Source organism: Seriola dumerili, unplaced genomic scaffold (genome assembly GCF_002260705.1).
Source record: "Seriola dumerili isolate Sdu_G_001 unplaced genomic scaffold, Sdu_1.0 BDQW01000621.1, whole genome shotgun sequence".
NCBI lineage: Eukaryota > Metazoa > Chordata > Actinopteri > Carangiformes > Carangidae > Seriola > Seriola dumerili.
In genome coordinates this window covers 137,064-162,366 of record NW_019174876.1, presented here as the reverse complement: position 1 = coordinate 162,366, position 25,303 = coordinate 137,064, and the positions used below count along the sequence as shown (strand labels likewise).

Here is a 25,303-nt window from a genome sequence, read left to right as displayed (position 1 = left end):
GTGAAAGAGGAGAACACAGAGGAATAGAGAAGACGTACAAAGCACACAAATATGGAAAGATGTTGCGGCTTGCGAAAGGTCCTCAATCCCCAACCTCACACTGAAGGTGGATTTCCTATCAACACACCATTTTGAGTTTCAGCATGCATTACCTCTCAGAATTCCTCATCTAATGTGGAAACTTTTGGACTTGCCAAAGTCTTGACTGTGGCTGCGAGTGGCCAGGTAACAGTGCAGATGATGTCAAACTCCTATTTCACTTAGTCATAGACACTGATTATTTTTCGGCGTGTCAGTCTTCAGTACACGCAGCACTGAAATTTAAAAGTGCATTGCAGGATTTTCTAGTTGCGTGCTTAGAGAAAAGGGAAAGTCTCTCGTTTACGTTCCAGAAACACTGAATTAAAGGAGCCCTGAGGATTTGTTTTGTCAACAAACAAAATTTTCATTTATACATTTACACGAAAACAAATTGTGTGTGTCTTTGAGGTCTAAAAAATGTGCTTCCTCAAAACATTGCAAAGCCAATTTTTAAAAAAAATATTTTGAATCCTGTGTTGTTTACGTCTATGTTTACTGGCTTGCTAGCTTGTTTTCTTCTTTGCGGACTTAATTGGTGCATTGTGAAGTTTATTGCCAAGTTACAGCCACCAACTGCTAATCAGTGGATCACTGCCACCTATATTTGTGCGTCCTCTTGTATAGAAACAAACAAAATGCTGATCCACACATAAAAACATTGCTACAAGTGCTCAAAAACTCCATAAGGTACCTTTAGTGTCAGTATTTGAACATTTTGCATTTTACATTCTTGTATTTTATCATTTCTGGTGCAAAGGAAATAAAAAAGAGGCTTTTAAAGAGTGTTGCTTCTGACTTGAAATTCTCAACATAGTTTTGATCAGATGATGACTATTGTTTATGTCATCTGGGGAAAATGTGAAGAAAGAGAATGACTTGATTGGGAAGAATCTTGATATATTTCTCCCTAGACAGTTGTTCTGTAGGGCAGAAGACAGTTGGAGACTTCAAGATAAACAGTTTGCCTTGCAAGGCGTTTGATCTCAGTGATTCAGAGGCTCTTCTCCTGAGAGTGTAAGAGTGAGTGAGATATACAGAAGTCTTTATTACTCATCGTATCAATGCATTTAGATGGTTCATAGTGTCTCGTGCGTCTGTAAGGGCCTTTGTCTGGTAAATGTTTGCATACTGTATTGTGGCATGCATATTAACCTATGTTTACATGTAAATACCAGCAACGCAACGCCCACTCTTCTCTGTGATCTCCTCTCACAGAGGTGAGATGAAGCCTGCTCTCAGCCTTCTAGTATTTGCTCCTACTTGGGTGAAACCGGGCTCAGTGAATGAGTCAGTCCAAGGTGTCAGAGTGATGACAGCTTAACATGTTTTTTGCATAACCTGACATTATCATCAGCGTGTCCGCCAACCCCCTCCTCTGCTTTCACAGCAAGTTGTCATTTTCATCCTGCCTCATTTTTACTGTCAGAGCTTTTGATAAGGGACATGATAAATTGAATGATTACAAGGATGTCAGAGACAGCAGTACGGCATGGAGGAGGTCTTGAACACAAATGGTGCCTTGCAGCTTTTTTCTTCAGTGTGAAACACTGACGCCGTCCACCAAACTCAAGAACTGCTTATTTTTCGTCCACCTTAAACCTGTTAAATAAATAATGCCTGCCTTATCAAAATGAAGGTGACTGGTTCCACTGCGGCTTTTCAAAGAGAGAAAGGTCCCTACTTTATAATACAGTATCTGTTTAGCTATCAATTATTAAACTTAAGCTTCTATAAAATGAGGGTCAGGTCCTCCAGCAGAGACAGCGAGCCTCGCAGTCAATACTCGAAAATGACAAAGTGATAAACTGGAGAGTGGCATTTCTCTAACAAGAGTGACATTTAATTTTCAGGCCTGCAAATGTCCCTTTTCCAAGAATAGGGTGGGCTGAACAGTGTTACGTCACAAGTGTTGTTTATAGTGTTGTGAGCTTGAAGTTTAATGAAAATGGAATGTCATATTTCTAAACTCATTTGATGTGTGTGCTTGTTTGTTGATTTATTTATTTTTTACTAAATTTATAAGGTCAAACTGATAATTAGAGCCGAAATGATGATTCAATACATTGACTAGTTGATTAATAGAAATTAATCTGTAACTATTTTGATAAATGCAAGATATGTTTTTAATTAAAAATGCATAAAATTGAATCAGTTTCAGCTTCGCGGACGTGAATATTTGCAGGTTTTCTTTACTGTCTGTAGTAAATTGAATGACTTGTGGTTTTGGACTGTGGTTGGGTTGGACGAGCAGTTTGAATATGTCATCTTGGGAAACTGCCAAATTGACATTTTATAGATGCAAACATGAATCAGTTAATCGAGGAAGTAATTGGAGTTGCAGTCCTACTCATGATACTGTATATTAGAGTATAGCATGTAGTGATAATGAGAGCGCTGTCCACTGAGCAACACATTCAGATCACGTTTATTGTGTTGAACACAAAAAAAAAAAAAAAAATCAAACCACTCTCAACATGACACTTTCAGTGAAATATTAGAGCAAAGTTAATGTTGAGGAGAGTTAATGTTGTGGAAACAAACAAGCCTATCAGTAACCACCTTTCTAGATGCTATCTGAATTGTGAACGATCTCTCTGTCGTCTCCTGGCTACTTTCCCTGTGGAGTCGTGTTTCAAGGCCCCGGACTGCTGCCGTCCGTTTCTGCAGCAGGGTATCTCAAATCACCATTTAGTTGACATTGTAATATAGCCGAGCAATTTGTACCCGTGTCGCTCAGCAGGTTTACCATTCTTATCTTTTCAAGCCAACAGGTCTGTCTTTGGAAACTTTGCAGTCAGGAGTTGAGGGTTAGGGTTTCTCACTTGGCTTTCTCTCCTTGAAGTTCTTAGTTTTTAAGGGTTTAATTCGACAGTGTAATCCTGGTCCGTGACCTGGTTCACTCGCATTCAGCTAAACATATTCATAGTTAGTCTTTCCTTGGCCACTTAGCAGCCCTTCTTAAGTGTTTGGGGGTCGAGTGCATGCTTCAACGGCACCTGTGCAGACACTCACTGAAAGAAGTGTTAGTGTCATATTCAGTCTTTGCCCCAGCTTTTCTAGCCAGTTCAGGATATCTGCTATAAAATGGCTTTTCTAACAGGATGTAGTTGGTATCATGAGCCTATTGTGCCCTGCCGCTGTAAGCTGAAGCACAAAACCATTAGTAGCGCATGTAGTCCCACAGTATTGATCCTTTATCAGTTTTTTTTAATAACAAGCTTTTAGTCCATCACACTCAGCTAATGCTTACTCTTGTCTCTTCTGACAAATATGAAGCAGGAAATTGTTACTGAGATGCTAAAACTTTGTCTCACAAAGTTTTCTTCCTCGTGGCAAAATGGCTCTGAATTCAAAATCAATTTCAAAATTACCCCCATAAACCTCTGCTATGCCCTGACTGCAATTAAAAATGTCTGGGGTAGATTCCTCTTAGAGGCCATATTTCAACAGACTACAAATGGAAGTTGAAGTGAGAAGAGGCTAAAAGGGCTTCACAAAACGGCGTTCCAGTGGCGTGGTGACTGTAGAAGTCTCATTTTCTGCTCCATGCACTCCTCGTAACACAAATCATCTCTGCTGTGTTGACGCAGTCGATTTGTGCACTCTTAATGGTTCATGTATTGGCAGACCATAGACTACTGAATTTCACCTGAGGCTTTCCAGTGTTCCCTGATGCACGAGAGGAGACACTAATGAGTTTTCTGTTGCCTCCCAAAAGACAGGATTACTTGATGTCCAGCCATACAAGTGAAGTGAGGGCGTGCACAGATCAATGGGGAGGAATCTTTGACCCCTGTCGTAGCGTAGTAGCGTGCTAGCCAAATGTTAATTGGTATGATTGTGATTGTGTAATGAGAGTTAAAAATAACAGCAAACCTTCTGTAGAAAACTGTCGCACACCATGAGCCTGATGACATGCATTATGATAACTATGATAATTATGATAACCGTGTCCAACCGTCACATACATAAACCAGCCCTGCCTTTTTGCTTCTTTGAATGTAAGCGGTCTTGATTGATGCATTGGATCAAACTTTGACAGTGTCAAACAAATAACGACTACAAATGTTTTCTTCTGCCAAATTCCGTTGATGCACAGCGGCTTTGTTAACTGTTGTTGCTGTTCAGTGTTTGGACAGTGCTCAGAATATCCTTCATCGTCACATCGTCATCCCTGACTGTTGACAGTCGGTGGAAAGGTAAACTCCCTGAGTGTCCACGGTCCCCTACCGTGACTGTCGGTGCATGTGTTGTACGTCTTGTTGTTTTATCTCTCCATTTTCCTCTTGCTCGAACAGCACATGATCCTTAGCTGCTGCTCCATTTGAGCGCGACATCTTGAAGTCGCATTAGAAGCGTGGTTATAATGCTCAAGCTTCAGGACCACTGCAGTGTCAGTGGTAGCCCCAAAGAGAAGGCAGATTGTGTGCAGACACAATATCTAAAACTACGGCCTGGATTCATTACATATTGCAGTGTTCAAGTGTTTGCTAATGACTGCAGATTGCCCAACATGGTCATGAAAATACAGATATCACAAGAAGGCAGCCAGCGTCTACGGGCACCACAGTTGCACTGCTGTTGTGTGGCAGATTTATGCTTCATACAGACAATGATACATTGGTTCATGCTTTTATTTCTCCAGGGGGTTACACGGCCTATAATAAACTGTCTTTTCATGAGAGACATGAGAGTTTATTACAATTTCAACCTCAGGTAGCCTGAAATAAACCACGCTGATGTGTGCCTCAGTGAGCTATGCTTTTACGGTGAAATTACAGGGAAACATCATATCTCTGCAGTATAATAGTCTAGCAGATATTTTGGGTTCAATCCCCAAAGGGGTAGAACATTACTGAACTTGTGCCGCTTTATTATTATTATTTGTTGTTTTATGCTGCAGCTCAAATTGCAAAAAGTCAGACTTGGCCTAAATAACTGGAAATGATGTGCAAATGCTTCCCAAGAAACAGGAGCCCAATTGGCCAGTTGGTGGCGCTGTAATTATGGCTCAAAAACGCAATATTGGAAAGGCCAGGCCCCTCACACCGTAAGTCAGATTGACTTGAAATTTGACAGACAAGTCCAGCTCAGTGTGTTCAACATAAAACCTCTAGAACCATTAAAGTCCGCTGTTAGATTTTTTGCTAATTTGCATAATATGAAAAACACTAAAGTGACTTCCGCTTTTTGAATTTTGACTGTGTCAGCACCAAATTTGGTATACAGCATTGCAGGAACGAGCTACACAATTCTACTATAAATAGGGACGGTCAATCCAACAACATGGCCACCAATCTTCGCAAAAGGCGGGGCTTAGCAGGAAATTGCCCATAACTCAAGCTGTCTTAGAGTAACTGTGATTAAAGTTGAGACATCCGGTGCTAAATCCTCTGTCTGATCTGATCTGACTTTGATATTCAGACTTTGGTGTCAGATCTAGCAAAGAGCAGCTTGGTGACTGGATAAATCTGCAGAGAGGACCCAGAGGGCCGGGTTCTGCTAATTCCGTGGTATTGTTATTATTTTCGTAAGTGCCCCTTCAGATTCTGATTATGCACATTTAAATGTCAACATCGGTATCTGGAGATGTTTTTTCGTCAGCACTCTCCCCAGAGGTTTGTTTGTTTATGTATTTATTTACCCACACAAATATGGGGAAGTGATGCAATTTCAAACAAAAAACCATAGAGCCCGGGCATGTTTTTCCATTTCTGCAACAATTTCAGCCATGAAAGGTTTAAATGTTCCACCATTAGACGCTCCAGGAAATAACTCTGAGAAGAAAAGATTTGTGATAGAGACATGAAAGATTTGTCTACTGTGGTCATGGGATTCTCCTAAGCCCTCAGCCTCAGCCATGGCTGTGAAACCACTGACCATGCTGCTACATCTGTCGCTTTATCTCTGCCACCTTAGTGGCTGTGCCTTTGTTTGTGCCATCGTCTCTGTTCTTTTATTTCTTTGTTGTAAAGCGGCGTACTTAGAACAAAGACACAGATTCAGTGCTAATAGCTTTGATGCTAACAGCTGAATTTTGTAACTGTAGCGCGTGTACTGTTAGCTTTCTGTTTCTTCTCTTTCCATCTCTCTTTGTGCACTTATTTGCTTGTGTCTCTGTCCTCTGTCATTTCTTGGGCTCTCTGCCAGAAAACTGTTTTCTAAATCACCCTCTGTCCAGGCAGGCTGCCCACCCATGGGGTTTCTCCTATATGACCACTTTCTCTCTCTCTTTCCACACACACACACACACACACACACACACACACACACACACACACACACACACACACACACACACACACACACACACAGGTATTTGGTTTGTGCTGGATTTTCTTCTTCTCGTACAGTAATGTTGCATGGTGCTTGCGCCATGGGTTAAAAATATTCCAGTTGCTTCATTCTTGACACTGTTTTGGCCCAGAGTTAGATCGACGTCAAGATACAAGATTTAGAGACTGTTTGAATGGAGCAGAGCAGAGAGGAGGCGTCATGGCATATGTGATATCTGTGTATGTGTGCGCACACGTGTGTGTTTATGAGGCAGAGGAGGAAGGGGGCAGAGTTCATCATAGACTATATTTAGAGTTGCTTCTCAGTCCCCTGGCATGATACACTGCTATGCATAGCGTTGGTTCTGTTTATAGGAGGACACTTGTTCTGTCTTTTTAGATGGCCACTGTGTGATTACATAAGGCCTTTGTCTGAAGACACACACATTAGTTGAGTTCAGCAGATGTTAGCGACTTGACTAGGGATCTCTGCTCAAGTCACACTCATTGTGGCTGGGTTATGATTTTCAGCTTATTTACTTTCTTCCTTAAATCAATCAAAAAGATCCCTACTAGTCAGATGATAGAACCATAAAAGGAGTTTCGGCTGGTGATTTTGTAACTTCTGTACTGTTGTTTCAGTTTCGGCACATGTGCTTAAACTAAATCTATTGCAAAATACCATATTTCTGTATGGATAGTATTTCCACCATTTGGAATAGTTAGAAGATGCTGTTCATTATTTCTTCTTGTTACAGAAATCTGCACATGACATACACTATATGGAGAGTCGCAAATCCAGTTCAGTCAAGTTAAAAGACACAGCAGTAAACTGCAGTGGACTGCCCATGAATGAAGAATGCACAACACATCTAACTAGCCTTTAATAAATGCAGAACATATGGTAACTTTTATTATTAATTTCAAAATGCCACAGCATTTCAGTATGAAAAACCACTGTTACCACTAAACCGGTCTATTAATAATTTCAGGCCACCGTTATATTTGCTATAGATTTGCATTTTGACCAAAGTCGTAAAACAAAGTAAAACATGTACGGTGATAAGGCTGTTAACCACCAGTATCAATCAACAATATCACTGTACCAATATTGGTGTGGTCTTTTTCCTCATTACAGTTGACCAAGTCTGTCACACACATTGACAGACACTTGTACCTTGTAGAAAATATAATTGGTACCACTGGGCTTGACACCTTTTAAGTTGTACTCTGTGATCATGCACCATGACCTCTGCACTTCTCCCTAGTGCCTGGGAAGGGACACAGGAAGAGATGTGGCCTCTCTGACAGTGACCATAATAACTAATGCTGCGAATCCCCTGCATTAAAACAGCTTAGTCCTAAAGCCTCCCCAGCTGTAAAAGGCTCACCACTTCATGTTCACCACAGAAAGTAGTTAAAATAGCTTCTAGCTATTGGCTACTTCCTGTTATTTTCTGTCCACACTGCGGTCTTGTCTTATAAATCTAAGGTGGTCTTAGGCAGTGTTGTGTACTTAAGTTAACTGGAAAAAATCACATTGAGCGCAAAGGAAAAGAGCAGTTCTGAGGGATATTCAATGGCTGTAGCATAGCATTAGAATGATGCAGATGAGAGACAAATGAAAATACAACGTAAAGTTTCTGATATGTCTTTAAGGTGTTAGACCGCTTTTAGCCTGAAGAACAGCCTTGATTCTACAAGTCTGTGGAGCACTAGTAGTGGGATGCAGCACCACCCTTCCATAAAGATAAGAGAGAAGCTATAACATCAAATATTGTCTAAGACTAAACAAACATGCCCAATTTGTTTAATCAGTGTTAGCCATTACCTTCATATCCTCTTTCAGTTATGCTGAGTCTTTGTTTGGCTCTTTTTGGGTGCCACTTTCTATATGTTTGCAGAAAGGATGTAGGTCTGCTACATAGTAAAATATACAGAAAAAAATACAGAGCTGACAATATTCTGTCATCAAGGACAAAAAAATACAGATACTTTCAGTTCTTTCATTTAATCTCTATGCACTATTTAGATAGCTGTGCTGTCTTGGGAATGCTGGGGGCTGTAAACTGGTAATTCTGGTAATGTTAATGTTTTGATTTGCAGTGAAGTGTGAATCAAAGCACAACTGCAGAGGGGTTGTAGTCAACTACTTTATGTTGCTTTTGACCAGTTTCACTGTCAACACCATAAAGCTTTGAAACAGACATAAAGTGGCATCCAGAAGTCTAAGACCGCTTTCCCAAGTGGTCTCAGACTTTTGGACTCGACTGGTTATATTTCACAAGTGGGCATGTTTTGTCATTGAGCGACAGCTGAATGAAGCCTTCATGATAACTTTGAAAGGTGAATTGAAGGTTTTGGCTCGCAGCTCGCTACTGATCAGAGGAAGCATTGCCAAAGTAAACTCTAGGGCCATTTTTGACTTCCCTGAAAGCTTCTCGTCTCTCTTCCTGCTTCTCGACAATCAATTCAGACCAGCTGCATTAAGATTGGACTAATCTATCATAGGGGTCTGCATTATTTATCACCTGAATTCCCCACATGCATTTGATGAAAATGTCGTGTTGTGTTCAAAATAGTGCCTCATAGCTCTAGCGTGTTTGCCACTATATAAGCTCAGGTTTGCACAGAAAAATACTGCTGTTTATCATATTTGCCAGCCTAGAGGGAGTTTGCTGGAATATGTAAATCCCAGTGCTTACAGAATGAGCATTCATTATAAATATTGGTTTTAAATTTATGTGACTGAGCACTGATGTTCAGTCAAATATGTCAATATTTGAAATGATGCTGTGATGTTTGTTGCTCTCTTGCTGCAGTGCTTCTCTCCATGCCTCTGAGTCTGTATTAGATTAACTTCTGGGCTTCCATGGAGACCTGGACGACACGTTGATGCAAATCTGCTTGTCTCTTGGCACAGGACGACTCCTGCATGGAGGGAAATACATCCTCTGACACCTGCATGTCATGAGATAATAGAGCCCCGTTCAGTTCCTGATTGCATGCTGTCATGATGTAGCCCAAATCTGTTTCACAGTTTGATAAGGGGATTTGAGCGCAGGAAGGGGACTGACTGAGCAGTCCCAGGTGGGATGACGTCCATGTTCCTGCTGTCATGCTGATGTCACATGGAATTTGAATGGTCAGGCTTTTGTGTCTCTCGCTGTCAGTTGAAAGCCACAGGTATGTCAGAGCATCATGGGCCTCTTCAGTCAAATTATGACAAACAACTCAGAGCTGGGGGTGGGGTGTGGGTGGAGGGTGTGGGTTTGGGTGGGGGGCGGGGGTTGCACCCAGCACGCTCATGTGCATCTCGAATGACAGGCAGACAGAGAGGGCCAGCTAAACTTTGTATATTTTTAGATGGTCCATCGGGGCACTGATGCAGTGGCCCACCGGGAGTTGTCCCCCGTATGCCAGATGGTCAGTCTGACAGTGAAGGGTTTAGTTGAACCTAGGTGGTGCGCAATGGGTAATAAAAATCTGTAAAAGCTTAAAGTTAGCTAGTTAAATCTACCTTTCACTTTTTCTCTTGTTTTTTCTCTCTCTACCTCTTGCCTCGGCCGGGTGTCGACATGTATCCTCACTTCCTGTATCAATTGTTTCGAATTAAAAGCCCTCGGTAGAGTCAACTTATTGCGACATATCTTGCATGTTGCCTCACATGCCGCCCTTAGCTCTCTTCACACGTGACTAATAATTACCTCGAATACCCTTTTATTTCAACAGGCTTTCATTGTGTGAGTGCGATCCCTCTCCTGCTGTGGGGTCAGAAATGGAGCTAGTATTGGGTTCTGTAGAAGAATCCATGCATCTCTTTTCACTACAAACTTCACGTTTAACATTTTTAAATTAGAGGGTGACTAAATTTTATTCAAGTTAGTTGAGCACTTTTGCAATTGTTACCTCTTGTCCTATACACAATCACAGTAACAACAAATGTTGGATATTGGAGAAATTTTGTCTCCGTGTCTCCAACCTTTCATATGCAAGTTTTCAGACTCGCTCTCAGTAACACTGTGGATTTCACTCTTTTTTAAATGTTTGAAAATTGAAACTAAAGTGACTTAAACACAACCACAGTTGACACAAACAGCTGTTTTGTGTTTCTCTGACACACTGTGGGACTGATGTGAACCACGTGGAGTATCATTCATTAGCCTTTATTAGATTAGTGTGACATTTTATGTAAACCAGAATGCAACAATGCAGTCCGTCACTACTCTTGGCTTCTGCTCTCTCTTGCCGTAGCAACATTATTCAATCACAAATTCAGTTTTGGCGAACATGTGGGTGAAACTCGGTCCCTAGGAAACCCTAGTTTTCCATACTCAGACCTGTAAAGCAGTATTATGGATGAAGGTTAGTTTGTCTGGATTGATGCACGGGGAGCACATTTGTGTGGACAGTGTACCCATGCGGAGTCAGGTGTAAAAGAAGGTCCTGCCAGCAGCTCTGTGTTGTGGCATCTGCTCTGTGGTTGCTCGGGGGCTTTGAGCTCCTGCAGGACGAAGTGTTTGGCAGCTTGGTCATAAAGGACTCAGGTTGAGAGCAAGCAGATATAGCAAGTTGAGCCAAAGTCTCAGAGTCTCAGCTCACAGTGTTTCCCCTTTTGGCTTGTCTAGAATGGTTATAGTTGATGTTTATTGTGCCTAGTGTAGGTTGACAGGGCTTGAATACAGATTTGTCATATTTATCATGGGAAATTATTTTCAGCCTCTTGTTCCAGCGTTCTAATGTCTTTGATAATAGACAACCATAAAACATGCAACAGCCGTAAAACAGCCATAAAACATGTGACACTGTTTGTTATCAGTAAGACATTAGTGTTTCCCAGGACTAATATAGAATTGGCTTATTTTATGACTCGCTGTTTTGCAACAGGATTTAGCAATCATACATGTTAGGAAAAAAAAAAGAAAGAAAAAAAAAACATTAGAGAAGAGGCTGGGTTAGTGTTTCTGCACTGACAGCAGCCTGTGTGCTGCACAACATCATGCAACTCAGCCACAAACCATTTAGCATTTCCAGTAAAGGGCGAGCCTTGCTCTTTCTTGACTGGAAAGTCTTGTATGTTGCTTGCTCTACCTACACATATGCAGCAGTCTTGCCGAGTTGCATGGGTGTTGTTGAAAAGCGTTCAGGGAAGTGTGGGAACATGACAGAATTTGAAGGAGAGGATGAGGCATGCTGTGGGCACGTGGAAACAACAGAATGGCAGCTCACAAATCACGAGTGTCACCAACATGAAGCCAATGTTAGGACACATTATCCCTGCAAATGCGATGTCCTTTCAGGATGCACCAATTTGCAGTAGTTTGGCTACTTTTGACCTATTAAACTGACCTCTGCAGCAGTCATAATGGTTTTTTAAAATCATCCATTTAGATTATTAAAGCCATGTCTATGGTTTCAATGTTAAATCTACTCTCAAATGGTTGATGGTAATGTGTTGAGGGGCAGAATGGTATCATAGGTGCTTAATGGGAGCTTAACGAATGGCAGCTTTTACTTGATTGAAACACTCATTCATCCTGTTTTTGTTTTTTTTTGTTTTTTTTGTGAATGGAACCACCTGTTGTTCTGCCATTTGCTCGTAGGAAGTGTGCCCGCTCGCTGGGATTAACTTTTGGGCTGGATGTGAGCAGCAGGGAACAATCCTTCCCCACTCTTCTGAATCGATGCTGTAACATCGACAAGTCACAAATCCCACATCTGTCTCTACACAAAGTAGGCCTCTGGGCTGGCTGCAGTTTGCCCTAAGCTGGATTGTCTGCCTTGCCATTTACTGCAGACCTCACGTTGGCCTCTGCAGTTAAATAAAACCTTCAGCTTTAGCTTCCTGTTTTACATCGATGGCTGGTGATCTTCAGAGATCCCCAGAGGTCAGCATCTCAGGACCAGGCACTCTCAGGATTTATCGATCAGCGTTGCTCTTCCATACCATTATGGCTTTATAGCCGAGGTTGTTTAGAATTTACCTTTTTTAAAATATATTTTAATTAATGGCATCTATCTCTTCAGCGTTAAAAGGCAGGCCTCACATAAAGACATGATGGAAATTGAAGCGGGGAGTTCCCTCTTCTCCTTCGGAAAATAAGAAGCAGTATTGTGATAGGGTGTGGGTGACTAAAGACTACCTTTAAGACTGGCTGAGTCAAAAACAACTCCACTGGTTGATATCACATAAACAGTTTCCTGTGTTTTCATTCGATGGTTGGGGTGATTGTTTTGGGTCGTGTATGTATTGTTTTTGTGTGGATAACCTAGCTGACATCAGAGGAGTAAGTGACTGTACAACCTCCCACACTTTCCCCCTTAATATGGTGAGGCAAAATTGGACCACATGACTCTGAGCCGCTGGTCTCTTCCCTCCTTCCTCTCATGTCTTTGAAATGTGATTTTGGCAGCTGCACAGACGTGGAGTGGTAATGGATTTTTCACCCTCAACACAGTTTGAAAACCTGTTGAAATGTTTCTGTTGTCTGTTCTTGCCCTTAGTTGCCCGAGTTTCTTGTCTGGCTTGGCTTTTGAAAGAATAACTAGTGTAAACTGGTGTCTCAGGAGCTTTTTGCAATAATCAGCTACTGCAATTGATAAGGAGGATGCAGCTGCCCAAACAAATTTCTACGCCCTCTTCTTTTATCAAATCCTTGGGGAATTTGAGAATGTGCAGTGAAAGTGGGAAACAAATCTTTACCCAAGTGTCTTCCCCTTTATATCAAGCGTTTCTCCTGATTGACAGGCACCAGGCTTTTATGTGTCCCTCCTATAGATTAACCAACCACCCATGCCCCTTTCCAGCCAGTACATTACACCACAGCCAAAGTGCCAGATCGTTGCCAATCGGTTGCAGTGAAGTCACTGATGGATTACAGAGTGCTGAATAATCCCGATGAGGATGATAACTTTCTATCGTCTCTGTCATCACCAGTAGTTACAGCTGCATGGGAATCACTAAGCCTATGTGATCAAATTCACAGTATGTTGTCCATTCTGCCGTATTAGTTTGCTCCAGTTTACACAAACAAATGCAAAGGGATGTATAAAGACTGACACACATAAATGCAGATTGGTTTTAAGTTATTAAAAGTGTCATTTAGGTCTGTATGTCAACATCTGCTCCCTGGAAGCGGGCGAGTGATGGCGGAGAGCTTAAGTCATATACACAGCATAAGGCTTGTTTTGCAGTTATTGTTTTACTTGATCTACTTGATCTCTTGTTTATCATACATTCTGTTTTTTTTGTTTATTTACTATTTTATCTTTACATCTGGGATGATTTCACCCATATGGATCATTAGTTTTAATCTCATTTTATATACCTACTATATGTGAGAAACAGCACATAACTGTGTACTGTCCAGGTGGACGTGCTGGAAAAGTGACATGTCCCGATGCTTGATATACGTTTGAAATTGCTTTCCACATGAAAAACAATACACCACTGGAGATTTTCATTAACGTATGTGTTCACAGTTGAGAGATGGACAGCACACTGATGATGTCCTCCTGTTGGGTACTTTGTGATGGAAGCTTCACTTAATCATTCTCAGGGTGAAATTACAAGCTCATTCCATCATTCTCATGCCTCGGGTGAATTTCACTGGAAGTCTGCATGAAAGTTTTCATCAAGACGTCCAGCAGACTGAACGCTCTCCCATCTGCACTTGCACCAGGATCTGGAAACTTTTAGTTTCACTTTCAACCAAAAATGTTTCATTTGAAGCCGATCCATGCTACACAATGACAGACTGAAAGCCAATTAAGACTTCTTTCTTTCTTTCTTTCTGCAGTTAAGACGTCATAAGTTATCAGGCTGACACCCTGTGGGTCCTAGAATAACTCAAACCACATTGCCGATTGTAGTGGATTTTAATAAGTTGAGTCACAGGACGGACATAGTGTTGCGTAAGTGATGATCCACAGGAATTCATGAATGAATTCAGCTGAGAGGTGGTGCAGATATTAAATTGCAGCTTTTTTGGATTAAAAAAGTCCATAATACTTAAACAGTGGTCAAACGGCTGTTGTTTCCTGATCACCCAATGCTTCAGCCACGCTTTGTTTTGATGCTGATGCAGATCGGGTATATTGTTCTACCTCAGCTCTAAGGGCCAGTGTGCTGCTGGTATGATGAGGATGGCAACTCGGTTTTCCCTTTGAGCCAATGACTGTTAAGCCGTTTATTTACAGCCGGTACACTTTCCCTGTCTGTGTGTTTATCTCTCTGTCTTTCTGTTTATACTGACCATGTATATAGCTCCGTGATTCAGAGGTAACATGAGCGTGGAGATCCTAACAAGACTCCAGCTAATGCTTCCGGCTGAACGAACAATTGAATTTCTCTGGCTCTTGACCGTCGTCATTATGATTGTGACGTGTTTTCACAGACACTTTGTGATGTTGTGGTGGTGAGCAGTTTCTCTGCTCCAGTCTATATACTGCAGACAGGTACTGCATGTTTAAGTTCTCTACGTTCTGATGCCGATATACCCAGACATTTTAAACACCAAACGATGCCCCAGTGTGAAGTCAAAGCAACAGATCCGTGCTCTAATTTCTTATGGGACTCATCTGGGAAAACATTCAGGAAAATATGAAAGGCTAGTTATTACCTCACTGCCAGAATACAGCAATGGAAAGCTCTGAACAATGTAAGGTTAATTCAACTGACAATTACATACAATAGTTGGAGCATAATTACATACGATATGATGATAACACTCACAGTGCAGTGAATCTTCCTCTTAACACTGGAGCACTATTGGTGGAAGGTGGTGCATTGCATAATCTTGGAGGAATAGTATTTACATTAACATTAAGTGGGACATTATAGTCACAAAGATTCATCTGTGAAATCAGAATAGTTTCTGTATTAATTCCATCAGTCAGAAAAGTTAGTTCAGTCTATCTAAATAGCTTCTGTACAGCATTCATGTCTTTTCAGGACAGACATTATTGTGTCATGTCTTCAATTATGCACATAAAATGGACAAGGACAGGTTACATACAACCAGATATACTGTCCTTTGAGAACTTCTCACACAACAGTGATACAATTTGTCTGTATTTTCGATCTCAGTTGTTTCCCTGAACACTGAAACACACTTTTACTTTCCCTTCCCCTTGTCTGTGGGTTAGAGCTCCCTGTTATGTCTCTGTCTGTGGTGATGTTTATTCTTTCTGAAGAAAAGGAGTTTGTGGGAGGTAAAAGGCCACAGCTGACATGTGAAAATATGTTGTGACGTTTTCGTTTTCACATCAACTTAACTTTAATTTCATTAACGAGAACAGCGGTGTTCTATAGAAAATAATTTCACTTTCAGATCAAGCTCAACAAACTTCAGTAGCACCCGGAAATGAAGCGATGAACTGTTTTAACTCTGACCGGCCTGAATTTACCCTTTGCAGACTATTACTGAGGGAATAATGCACATTGGTTAAAAATACATGGATTCAACTTAATAAAAGGTGTACCTTCCAGAGGTGCACGCCACTTTGGGTACGGATCAGAATGCTTTTAAAACTGAGAGGGTTTGGTTAATCCATGGGGAGGTGCAGCACTGAACATTACCAAGGATTAGAAAGGGATATTACTGTCTGACTGCATTAGAGGTGTATTAGATAGCTCCATGATGGAGCACAGACTAATGCACCAGGCTCTGAATTACAGCGTAATCTGCATTTAATTGCCCAGAGTTTTGTTGTGATAATGGCATTATCTAATGGAAGAGCTCTAGAAAGGTTTGTACGAAGAACAAAAGGCAGGGGGAAATGGAAAGGACTGAGTTGCAGTTCCAGATGTGGGACTCTCACTTCACGATGATTACGCTGTCTGACGAACTGGTGAGATGTTTTTTGACCTTAGTTACACAAAGAGCCACTTCATCACGACACAAATGTCTTTCAACAGTAGAAATGATAAGAATGTAAAAAAAAAAAAAAAAAAGGAATTTTGTAGTCAATACAACTGGATAACATTGTACAGCATAGAAATGAAAACAATGGTTTTGGAAGAGGTCCTTTGGGTGTGTGTAATTTGCATGCCTTCTAGCTATTGTCAAGACTTACAGGCTCCTGCTGTCTCTTGGTCGAATGATATACACCCAACTAATAAAACTGAAAGTAATGCCATGGGTCATCTTAAACTGCTTAAATCCCTCTGACAGGTTGCACCTTGTAATAACTCCTTAATTAAAATCAATTTACAGAGCACTAACAAAGAGCGATAGGAAAACAATTAAGGCGTAATTTGTGGTACTTTCTGTCATTTTTAAAATCTGAGGGCTCTGTGTTTACATGCAGCACACACACACACACACACACACACACACACACACACACACTTGTATCTCTATCTTCGAAAAGGCCTGTTGCCCCAGTAGCAGGGTTCAACACTAAATATTGATTTGCTCAGTTGCTCTCCTGGTTGTCAGTAAACAGCCAGCCAACACATGATCCGATTATTTCCCCTGTGTTCACCACTGTCATGTTAACCTTTTTGTTGTCAGCATCTGAAGGAAAAGCGATGCCTCGTACCCGCTGTCTGTTATTACTCGGTCTTGTTGTCTACAGAAAATACTTCCTGATCCAAACACGCTCTTGTAGCGTGAAATTGTATCAGTATTTGGCTGTCAGGGTGAAACAGTAGTGCATTCATTTTCCGTTCTTTCAATATATAATTTGTCAGAGCCTCTGCAATGTCCTCACAATCGGGTGGCTCCAGGACTCAAATCTGCTTGGTCTGTTACACCAAGTCAACCTCTCCGTGTGAGGAGATGAAAGTATATGATCGGTTTTTCACAAGTGGTATTTACCCAATATAACGTGGACTGGGCTGTGAACTTACCCAAGATGAGGAAAATACCAAGCCTTCACAGGCTGAGAAACTAGATTGTTAATTGAAGCACTGAAATTGATCACTTTTTCAATTTATCCAGTGAGGGATCGATACAAATATTGGTGGTGGCATTGATGAACTGCCAATACGGTTCAGGGTTTAAATGGAAGGAACAGCTGGTGATTTGAGATTCTCTGGCAGCTCGAAACCACAGACAATATCCGTGTGATTGGAGGGAGAATGTTTCTCATACTCAAGAATAAAACTGGGATTTAATACCGCAAGAAAACATTTCAATTGATCCGAAGATGCAAGAACAGAACAGACTTTGAATACGAACCTGCACTCACTGAAAACAATGAACCTTCTACCTTGAAGTTTCACAGCCTGAAGCCTGTATCAAAAAGTGTTGCCGCATTTCTTTCATAGTTTGTCATGGGTTGACAGTTAATTACTAAATCACATGACGCATTTACTGACATTTTCAAAGCGCAAACTGAAGCACATCCAGACCTGATAACATTTCTAAACTCTGACAGTTGGGGGAACATTTGCATTATCGAAAAACATGACAGAAATAGTCATCCTTTGCTTGTCATCTCCGAAACCTTCCTGCACAATCACCTCGCTTGTGTAAGATAAACCGTGAGCTTCTCCCTCATGTACAGGTTTCACACTACTGACTGATTTTGAAGGCAGTGGACTGAGATATAGCTTTACATTAGAAAGTAGTGCTCACCTTCTGAATAGGACAATGATACAGTTAATGAGTAACACACAAGTTAATGATTTATACATCTAGAGCACAAACTATGAAGCCATACTGTGGTGCTGAGGGATTTCCATCCAGGCAGGATTAACGCTTACTTGACATTGTTGCCTTTGATCTGATATGGGGGAGGATATTGGCAAAACTGATTAAGATAAATCCCTGATACACCAATAATTAAAAGAAACAACACGTGAGAATGTGACATACTTCTCCTTGCACCTTTTTTATTGTGTTTAAATAGTTAATCCTGCCATATTCTGTACAAAAGAAAAAGTACAATCCTTTTCTAAAATGTTCCCTGTGTTTTAATAGATCATCTAAATGCCTAGTTAATCCGGCCACAGATTGCAAAGTGCTTTATAATCCATTTGCACAAAGACAAAATGCAACTTAAGTGACTTTAATCTGATGTAATATTGTAAACATAAAACAACAATGCTTCTTTCTCAGCAGAAATGTGCAGTGTGTTGGGGGCTAAAACTGACACAGCTGTTAAAACAGTATCCACATACAGCTCATCTCTAATGCTACTCTGGCGTCTGTGAAAGTGGAGAAAGGATTTCAGACGTAAATGGCAAAAATAATCATGTTATCTCCACGTTCTGTTCCGACATTTCAACGAACTGGAAGGGTTCAACCAATTCAACGAATTTAACTTAAAACCTCTGTGTTTGTTTTTTGTTTTGTTCTTTACGTACTCAAAGCAATACCCGAAATTGTATGAAAACGCAGAGACTCGGGTGGTTTCCAAAACATGATAAGTTTGTTACATGATATGCTAAGATGCAAGTTGTCTGTCAGCTGCAATGCATTAAAAAACCTATAGGAAGTCAGGAGCAGCGGCAAACAAGTTGAGGATGAAGATGAGGATGAAACAAAGGGGGTTGACACTCTGCACATCGTGCCCCGGTTAGGTCCAGGTCCAGGTACAGTCATAAGACAAAGGAAAAGAAGAGGTAATCTACACACCAACACTCCCAAAAGTCTGATGAGACAACAACATTTCAACCATCAAGGTCTTCGACAACGTCCTGATGGTCACATGACCAGCCTACGTACCCAGATAACTTAAATACACATGGTAACCTCTCTGCCTCACCAACCACCACGGCTTCTTTCAAACAGCACCATCTCCATCCTCGACGCAACCGTCCATTCAGACTGACCCTGAGGTTTGTTTGAATTATTCACTTGGGATGAGTCCAGTATCCATTAAAATGCACAAAGATGCCTTAGAATGTGTCTCGAAAGTCTGTTTGGTCTGAGAACAAATTTCAAACCATCAACAGGAAACTACTCCCAACACCAAAGAGTTCATCTTCAGTCATTCTGTTGAGGGAAAGATGTCTGAAAGGTGTCTGAAAGATGTCTGAAAGCTGTACGTGCTTAAAAAGCCTTATAGGTCAAGACTGATGTGTGGTTTGAGTCTCCATTCTGCTGTGGACCTTTTTTTTTAAACATGTTTATGGTACAAAATTTAAAAACATAACCTGATTAAAAATAAGGCTGAAGCATGATGTCTCTGAATTTATTATGTGTAATGGCAAATAAAATATTTATCTCGGCAGTGATTTGTGATGATACCACAGGATTTATTTTTCACTTTTACTTTTTTATTTTATTTTATTTTTTTTAAACTCCCTCTTCGTGTAGAGGGATCACTGTTTCACATCAGGAACCTATTGGATGACCCTGAATCACAGAGCATTTGTTTCTCTTTAGGGGTGAGATGAGAGCGCTTGGTGTTGTCCACACTGTGAGTCAGCATTTGATAGTTGCCTTTTAGGAATGAGTCACAGTGGGTGTACCGTGTGAGGGGGGGAAAAGGTGTTAGAGGTGTTTATTCAGCCATGAGAGGCGTTCCTGTCATAACTCCGGATAGAGAACATCTGACTTGTGTGTGTGTGTGTGTGTGTGTGTGTGTGTGTGTGTGTGTGTGTGTGTGTATTCTGCACTCCTGGGTTCCTGCACAAAATGGACAGCCCTGTGTGTGTTTTAGCTAAGCTAACAGCTTCTTGCCGTCTCTGTTGTTTACTGACTGTCTGTATGTCTGTATAATCTCTGTGTTTAATCCGCACTTCTGAGGATTAAATCTAATGGAGTACATTGTTGTGACCTGAACAAAGTTATTGTTGAGAGGAACGGCTTGTCAGGAAGACTCATCTGGAGTTTGGTAGGGTACCGGACACCAGCGTAATTGTTACACAATGTTGATACTTTAGCTGAAATGTTCCATGAACGCTTAAATCAACTAATAACTCTCCATTAATTTTTCATTAAACTTTCTTAATGTATAAAATGTCTCAGTTTGTATTGCATGTTGTTGGAACATGCTCAAGGTGACATCCTCCTAAACAAACACGTGCGTCTTACCAAGGCTACATCACACGCATGCACACTTCTCCTGGTGTGAATATTGGGTCGTGGTGCAGTGCTGTGTTTTCCCCTTGTTTAACTTGATCAGCTGATTCAGTGGGGGATTGTAATAATATCCAGTACAGTCTGACACCGAGGATGTTGCCCGAGATGGCTCTTGTAATCAAACCACGCTCATTAAATCCTCTCTTGTTTCACACACCAGACAATATAACTAAGTTTTTACCTGAGAACACCCTGACGCTGACATTACACACCGACGATCTTCATGTGTCTCACTTGCTGCTGACGGGAGGCAGCGGACTTCTACTGAAATAACCACAACTTCAGTACAGTGTGGCACCCCTTGTTGCTTTCTTTATGTGATAATTTGTCTGTTTGAAGAAGTAGTTTATTAGTTTATTAATAGTTGATGTACTGTTTTTAATTAATGTTGCATTGAGGGGAATTTAGCGGTCGTTATCATTTTAATAAGGGGAAGGTGTACACAGTTTAGATCACTGAATTTAACTGCTAAGGGTTCTTCTGCTGTTTTATAAACAGCTGCTGCTGCATTTGTAGTAGACTATTACTTGAATTTCACACTTTGTACTGTTATGGTTTCATCACCGCTTTGATCCAGACTTAAATATCTCTGCAACCATTGATAAGAAAACTAAGAAAACAGCTTCAAACTGATCGGCTGTATGACATCTACAGATTACAGGCGGTCCAGACCACAGAGTTTCTGTCCACTTGAAACTTGATTCCCACTATGATGATGACCTCGTTTTATCTGCTCACCTTAAACCTCTCTAAACGCTGCACATAAGAGGGATACGTGTCTGTTTTTCTATCTCGACTCTAGTTGTGATTTTTGGATCAGCATCTTTTCGAGCCAGCCAGTCGTATTCCTTGGATATCGTCCACACGCGTTTCCTTCAGCTCGGGATGTTTATGCTCTCATGAGGAAAAAGCGCATGTCAAATGACATATTTAAGGTTTCCTGTTCTATTGTAGGGCTGGAGTTTGGGTTCAGGCAAAACTGTTAAAGTGATCCAATCATCAGTGAAGTGCAATGATGAGGACATTTTACAAACTTCTTCTTTATTTAGATTTTATGGTCTTTCTCGCTCACCGTTGTTGGGATTTATTCACGCTTCAGCTACCTGTCAAATAATATGCCCAGTTTCCATCACTTTATTTATTCATCCATTTTGCTCTTTTTTCCCCAACCTGCCCTGTTCTGCTTTTTTGGCACACATGGTTCAGAGCTGTGTCCTATTAATAACCCACATAATTTTATTTTCTGGGGCCATTGGTCTGTGAAAAATCACAGCCCACTGCTTGTTCCTTCAGCTCTATCGCACTTATCTTTGAGGCAATCGGACGTCTTGTGAGGATTTTGTCCTCTGATGATCTCCTGGTGAGAGAAGAGAATTTAAAAAGAAAAAAAAAAGAAAATACAGAAGAAGAAAAAGAGAATCAAAACTGAGTCCAAAAAGCTCTACTGTTTGCTCTACTGCTCTTTTTAAACTTTCATTTAATTCATACCACAGTTAAGTTATAGGCGACTTTTTTCTTTGAGTTTTGAATTATAATCATGTGTCATGATCAGTTTGAGGTCTGGGGGGTAAGGCTTTGCTGCGCCTTAGCACTGCAGTGAATGACAAACTAATGGGACTTAGTCGTAATCCACAGTTTTACTGTAGATCATTTAGACTGGGGGAAAAAGGGTGGCATATGAGTGAAAATCAGAGAAAAGTGAAGGGAAAATTGAGAGAAAGCGATGCATACTGTGAAAGTTGAGGCATTTGTGCTCTCAATTCTCAGCATCCCAAACGTCTTTCCCTCATTTACGTCACTCTTCACTCACACTTTCCAATTGGCCCAAGCTTGCGGCCACTGAAATCTTATCTTCCACCCCCATTGTCATGATGGCACCAAATATGATCTCATCTGAGGCTCTCCCAGCTTTCCCCTTCATTATCAAAGTTATTTCAGTATAACATTGCACAGAATAACTTTGTCTCGCTGCTTTCCTGTCCTTCAGTCTTTTGCGCTCTTTCTCCAGTGTGGGGCTCGTCACTCTTTAGATATCTTTTTTCATTTTGGCCCCGAGCTTTGTTTGAGGTGTCACAAGCTCAAAGGATTGACCCCTTAACCACCACGGTTAAGCTTGTGGCTTTTGCTAAAATAGATCTGATGTTGTTAATGAAGCTGTGTAGTAGATAGCAGGTCAATAGTACTTTGGTTGTGGGTTCAGCTGGTGCTCCATCACTGCTTTATCTGGTAATATCTCCTTGTTGAAAGGATAATACCCGACATGTTGTAAGATGGTAATGGATGACGTGGGGGCTAATATCCGGGGGATCTATTACGATCATTAAACTTGAAGGGTATATTAACTGCTTATACTATATGGCTATATATGATATATAACTCCAGATCCTCAGAGTCGTTTGTGTTGCCAGGCAACATATTGCTAAACAGGAAGGGGTTCACAAGGCAGGAGTGTTTTTTGAAAACCCGGAAAGAGAAATTTTCACTAATTGGTGTCAGTCTCAGGAACAGAGAATAGTGATGTGTTCTGATAAACATATTATAAAGTTATTTAAGTTGTTTCCTCCTCCTACTTCTCCAAGCTGTTTATCTGAGGCTCAGCTGTTGTTGTCTGAACCTACAGTTTAATGCAGGTGCATTAATTTAGAACAAAAAACAAACACATATGTCATTGGCACCCAGGTAAACTGACCGGTTACTAAAAGTTCAGTGGCCATGGTATAATTGGTTTATAACCTTATCATCATGAAATAAGAGATTTTTGATGCATATCATATACAAAATACTCTTTCATAAATATTTTACACTCATATGTGTTGAAGAGATGAGCAGTGTTGCTTTACAGCACAGAAAAAGAAAAGTTTGCATCAACTATCAACTATCAACTAACAATGTTGCCGTATTTATTTAGCATTAAGTGTTTATCCCTCTTCCTTCTCTCTCAAACAAATGTGTGTTTAATGGCAGCCGGCAGTGGAAAGGCCTGGGGGAAATACTGCAGGTAGCAACACCATTGCTGCAACAGGAAGCAATGGGGTGTGCAGGAAATGTCAAAAAATTTGCAAAACATAGACATTAACAGTATGATTTGCATGAGATGGATGAGGTGAGATTTAGTACAAGTATGCCTGCACCAGTGTATTACATCTAATTGAATATACTGTAATATTATCGTCAAGTGTCTGGGTAGAGTAGAGCTGTCGTTATGGCTGTTACCATAAAGAAGAATTTAATACCATTGTAAGGAATTAATTGGGGATTCATTGCATCTCTCTTCATTATAGCTTGTTAGTGCCCAGTAGTAATTTCTTTGAGATAGATTAGACAGATTTCTCTGCACACAGCAGACCGTCTATCCCGACCATTCAGGCAGATCATCTGTGTGGAAATTTTGTGATTGTCAGTGTGACCAACAGATGACTGAGATAAGCCCTCCTATTGGTTGATAGCTACCTTTTGCTTCAATCCACTTCCTGGACTTGAACCCTGGGGGCTGCGTCTGACAATTTTGTAGTTTTCTGAGCTGAGAGGTGGACATAGCAAGAAGTACTGCAAACAACTTTGTCTTCAAATGCGGCTGGACGACTTGTCGCACAAACTACTTTTTCTCAAGCATAAACCCCAGGCTTAATTTCAGGCTATCAGAGACTCTGGCAAATTATTTGTTATGTTAGATGTTAGATTAGATCTTTTTATTTTTGTTGTAAATCCATATTTGTGGGGAAAAAAATGAAATGAACAAATGTTGGAAGGAAGGATGGAAACAACTTTTGCCAGCAGCCAGAAAATTGAGTCAGGCGAGATTCTTGACAAGACTTTCTTGACGGCGCAGCAGCAGCAGCGTGTCAACATCCCTATGAGACTGATAAAGACGATGAAAAAGATCAAGAAGATAAAGATGGCAGCACTGCTGCTGGTTGGAGGCAAAGACACAACTAAACAAAACCAGTGAAGAAGAAACAAACTCTTCACTATTAAATCCTGCTCCCTCAATGCCCCTCAGAGTGTGTAATTATTCCAGCATGTCAAATAAATCTGTGCTTATTTTATGCAACGTCCACCCCTGAACTCATTACAAAGCAAAGCTATCACACAGCATATTAGTCAAACATCTCCTCTGCTGCTAAGTGAGTGCTCGAGGCAGCATCTTTAGCCGCGGCACTAATTTGACTAAAGCTCAGACATTCTTAGGTAAACAAAATTTCCATTCAGAGGCCGATAAAACCTGGATGAAAAAAGAAAATGTGGCTATTCATTCGCTATTTCTGCGGGGAATGAAGAAGCTTAGGCTCAGCTGATAGAATTTAGTTTGCGGGCAAACAAGAGATGTGTACCAGCGAAGTAAAATAAAAGAACAACACTCATGGAGGAAGCTGGACTGCTTGTGTGTGTATAAAATGCAACTTCAGGACTTTTTGTATCATTTGTCATGCCTTCTGAAACTCCCTAAAGCTATGGATGGACACCACTCTCTCCTAACACTTCTTCCCTCTCTCTCCTCTCCTCTTCCCATCCATCCATTTCCTCTGAGGCGCTCTGTCAGACTCACTTAGTTGCCCTGTGAGCGATTACCCTTCATGTAAACATGAAACACACACACACTTTATCTCCCATACCCCCCCCCACCTAATGTCTTCAGACGTCAGCATCACAAACCTATAGCCCGCTGTCTCTCTTTTTTTCATCCACTTGTGGACACAGTCTACAACATACATTGACAGGCACTGTGGAGCGTTGCTCTGTATGCTGTTGCTCCTGCTATTCCTGCTATTCGTGCTCCTTAACAAGGAGGATCGAACCTTTTTCTGCCTCAGGGGACATGGACGAGTGACTCACAATACAGGAAGGAGCGGTGAAATGGGAGCTGAATAAGGCCGTGGCGTTGTCCTGTCAGAGCTTGGCGTTTTGGCC

General features: G+C 41.0%; 1 protein-coding gene across 2 annotated transcripts in view; it reads left to right on the top strand.

Annotated features, from left to right (window-relative positions):
• prkca (protein kinase C alpha) overlaps window positions 1-25,303 on the top strand; it is a 144,471-nt gene that overhangs the window by 3,852 nt on the left and 115,316 nt on the right. The window lies entirely within an intron of this gene.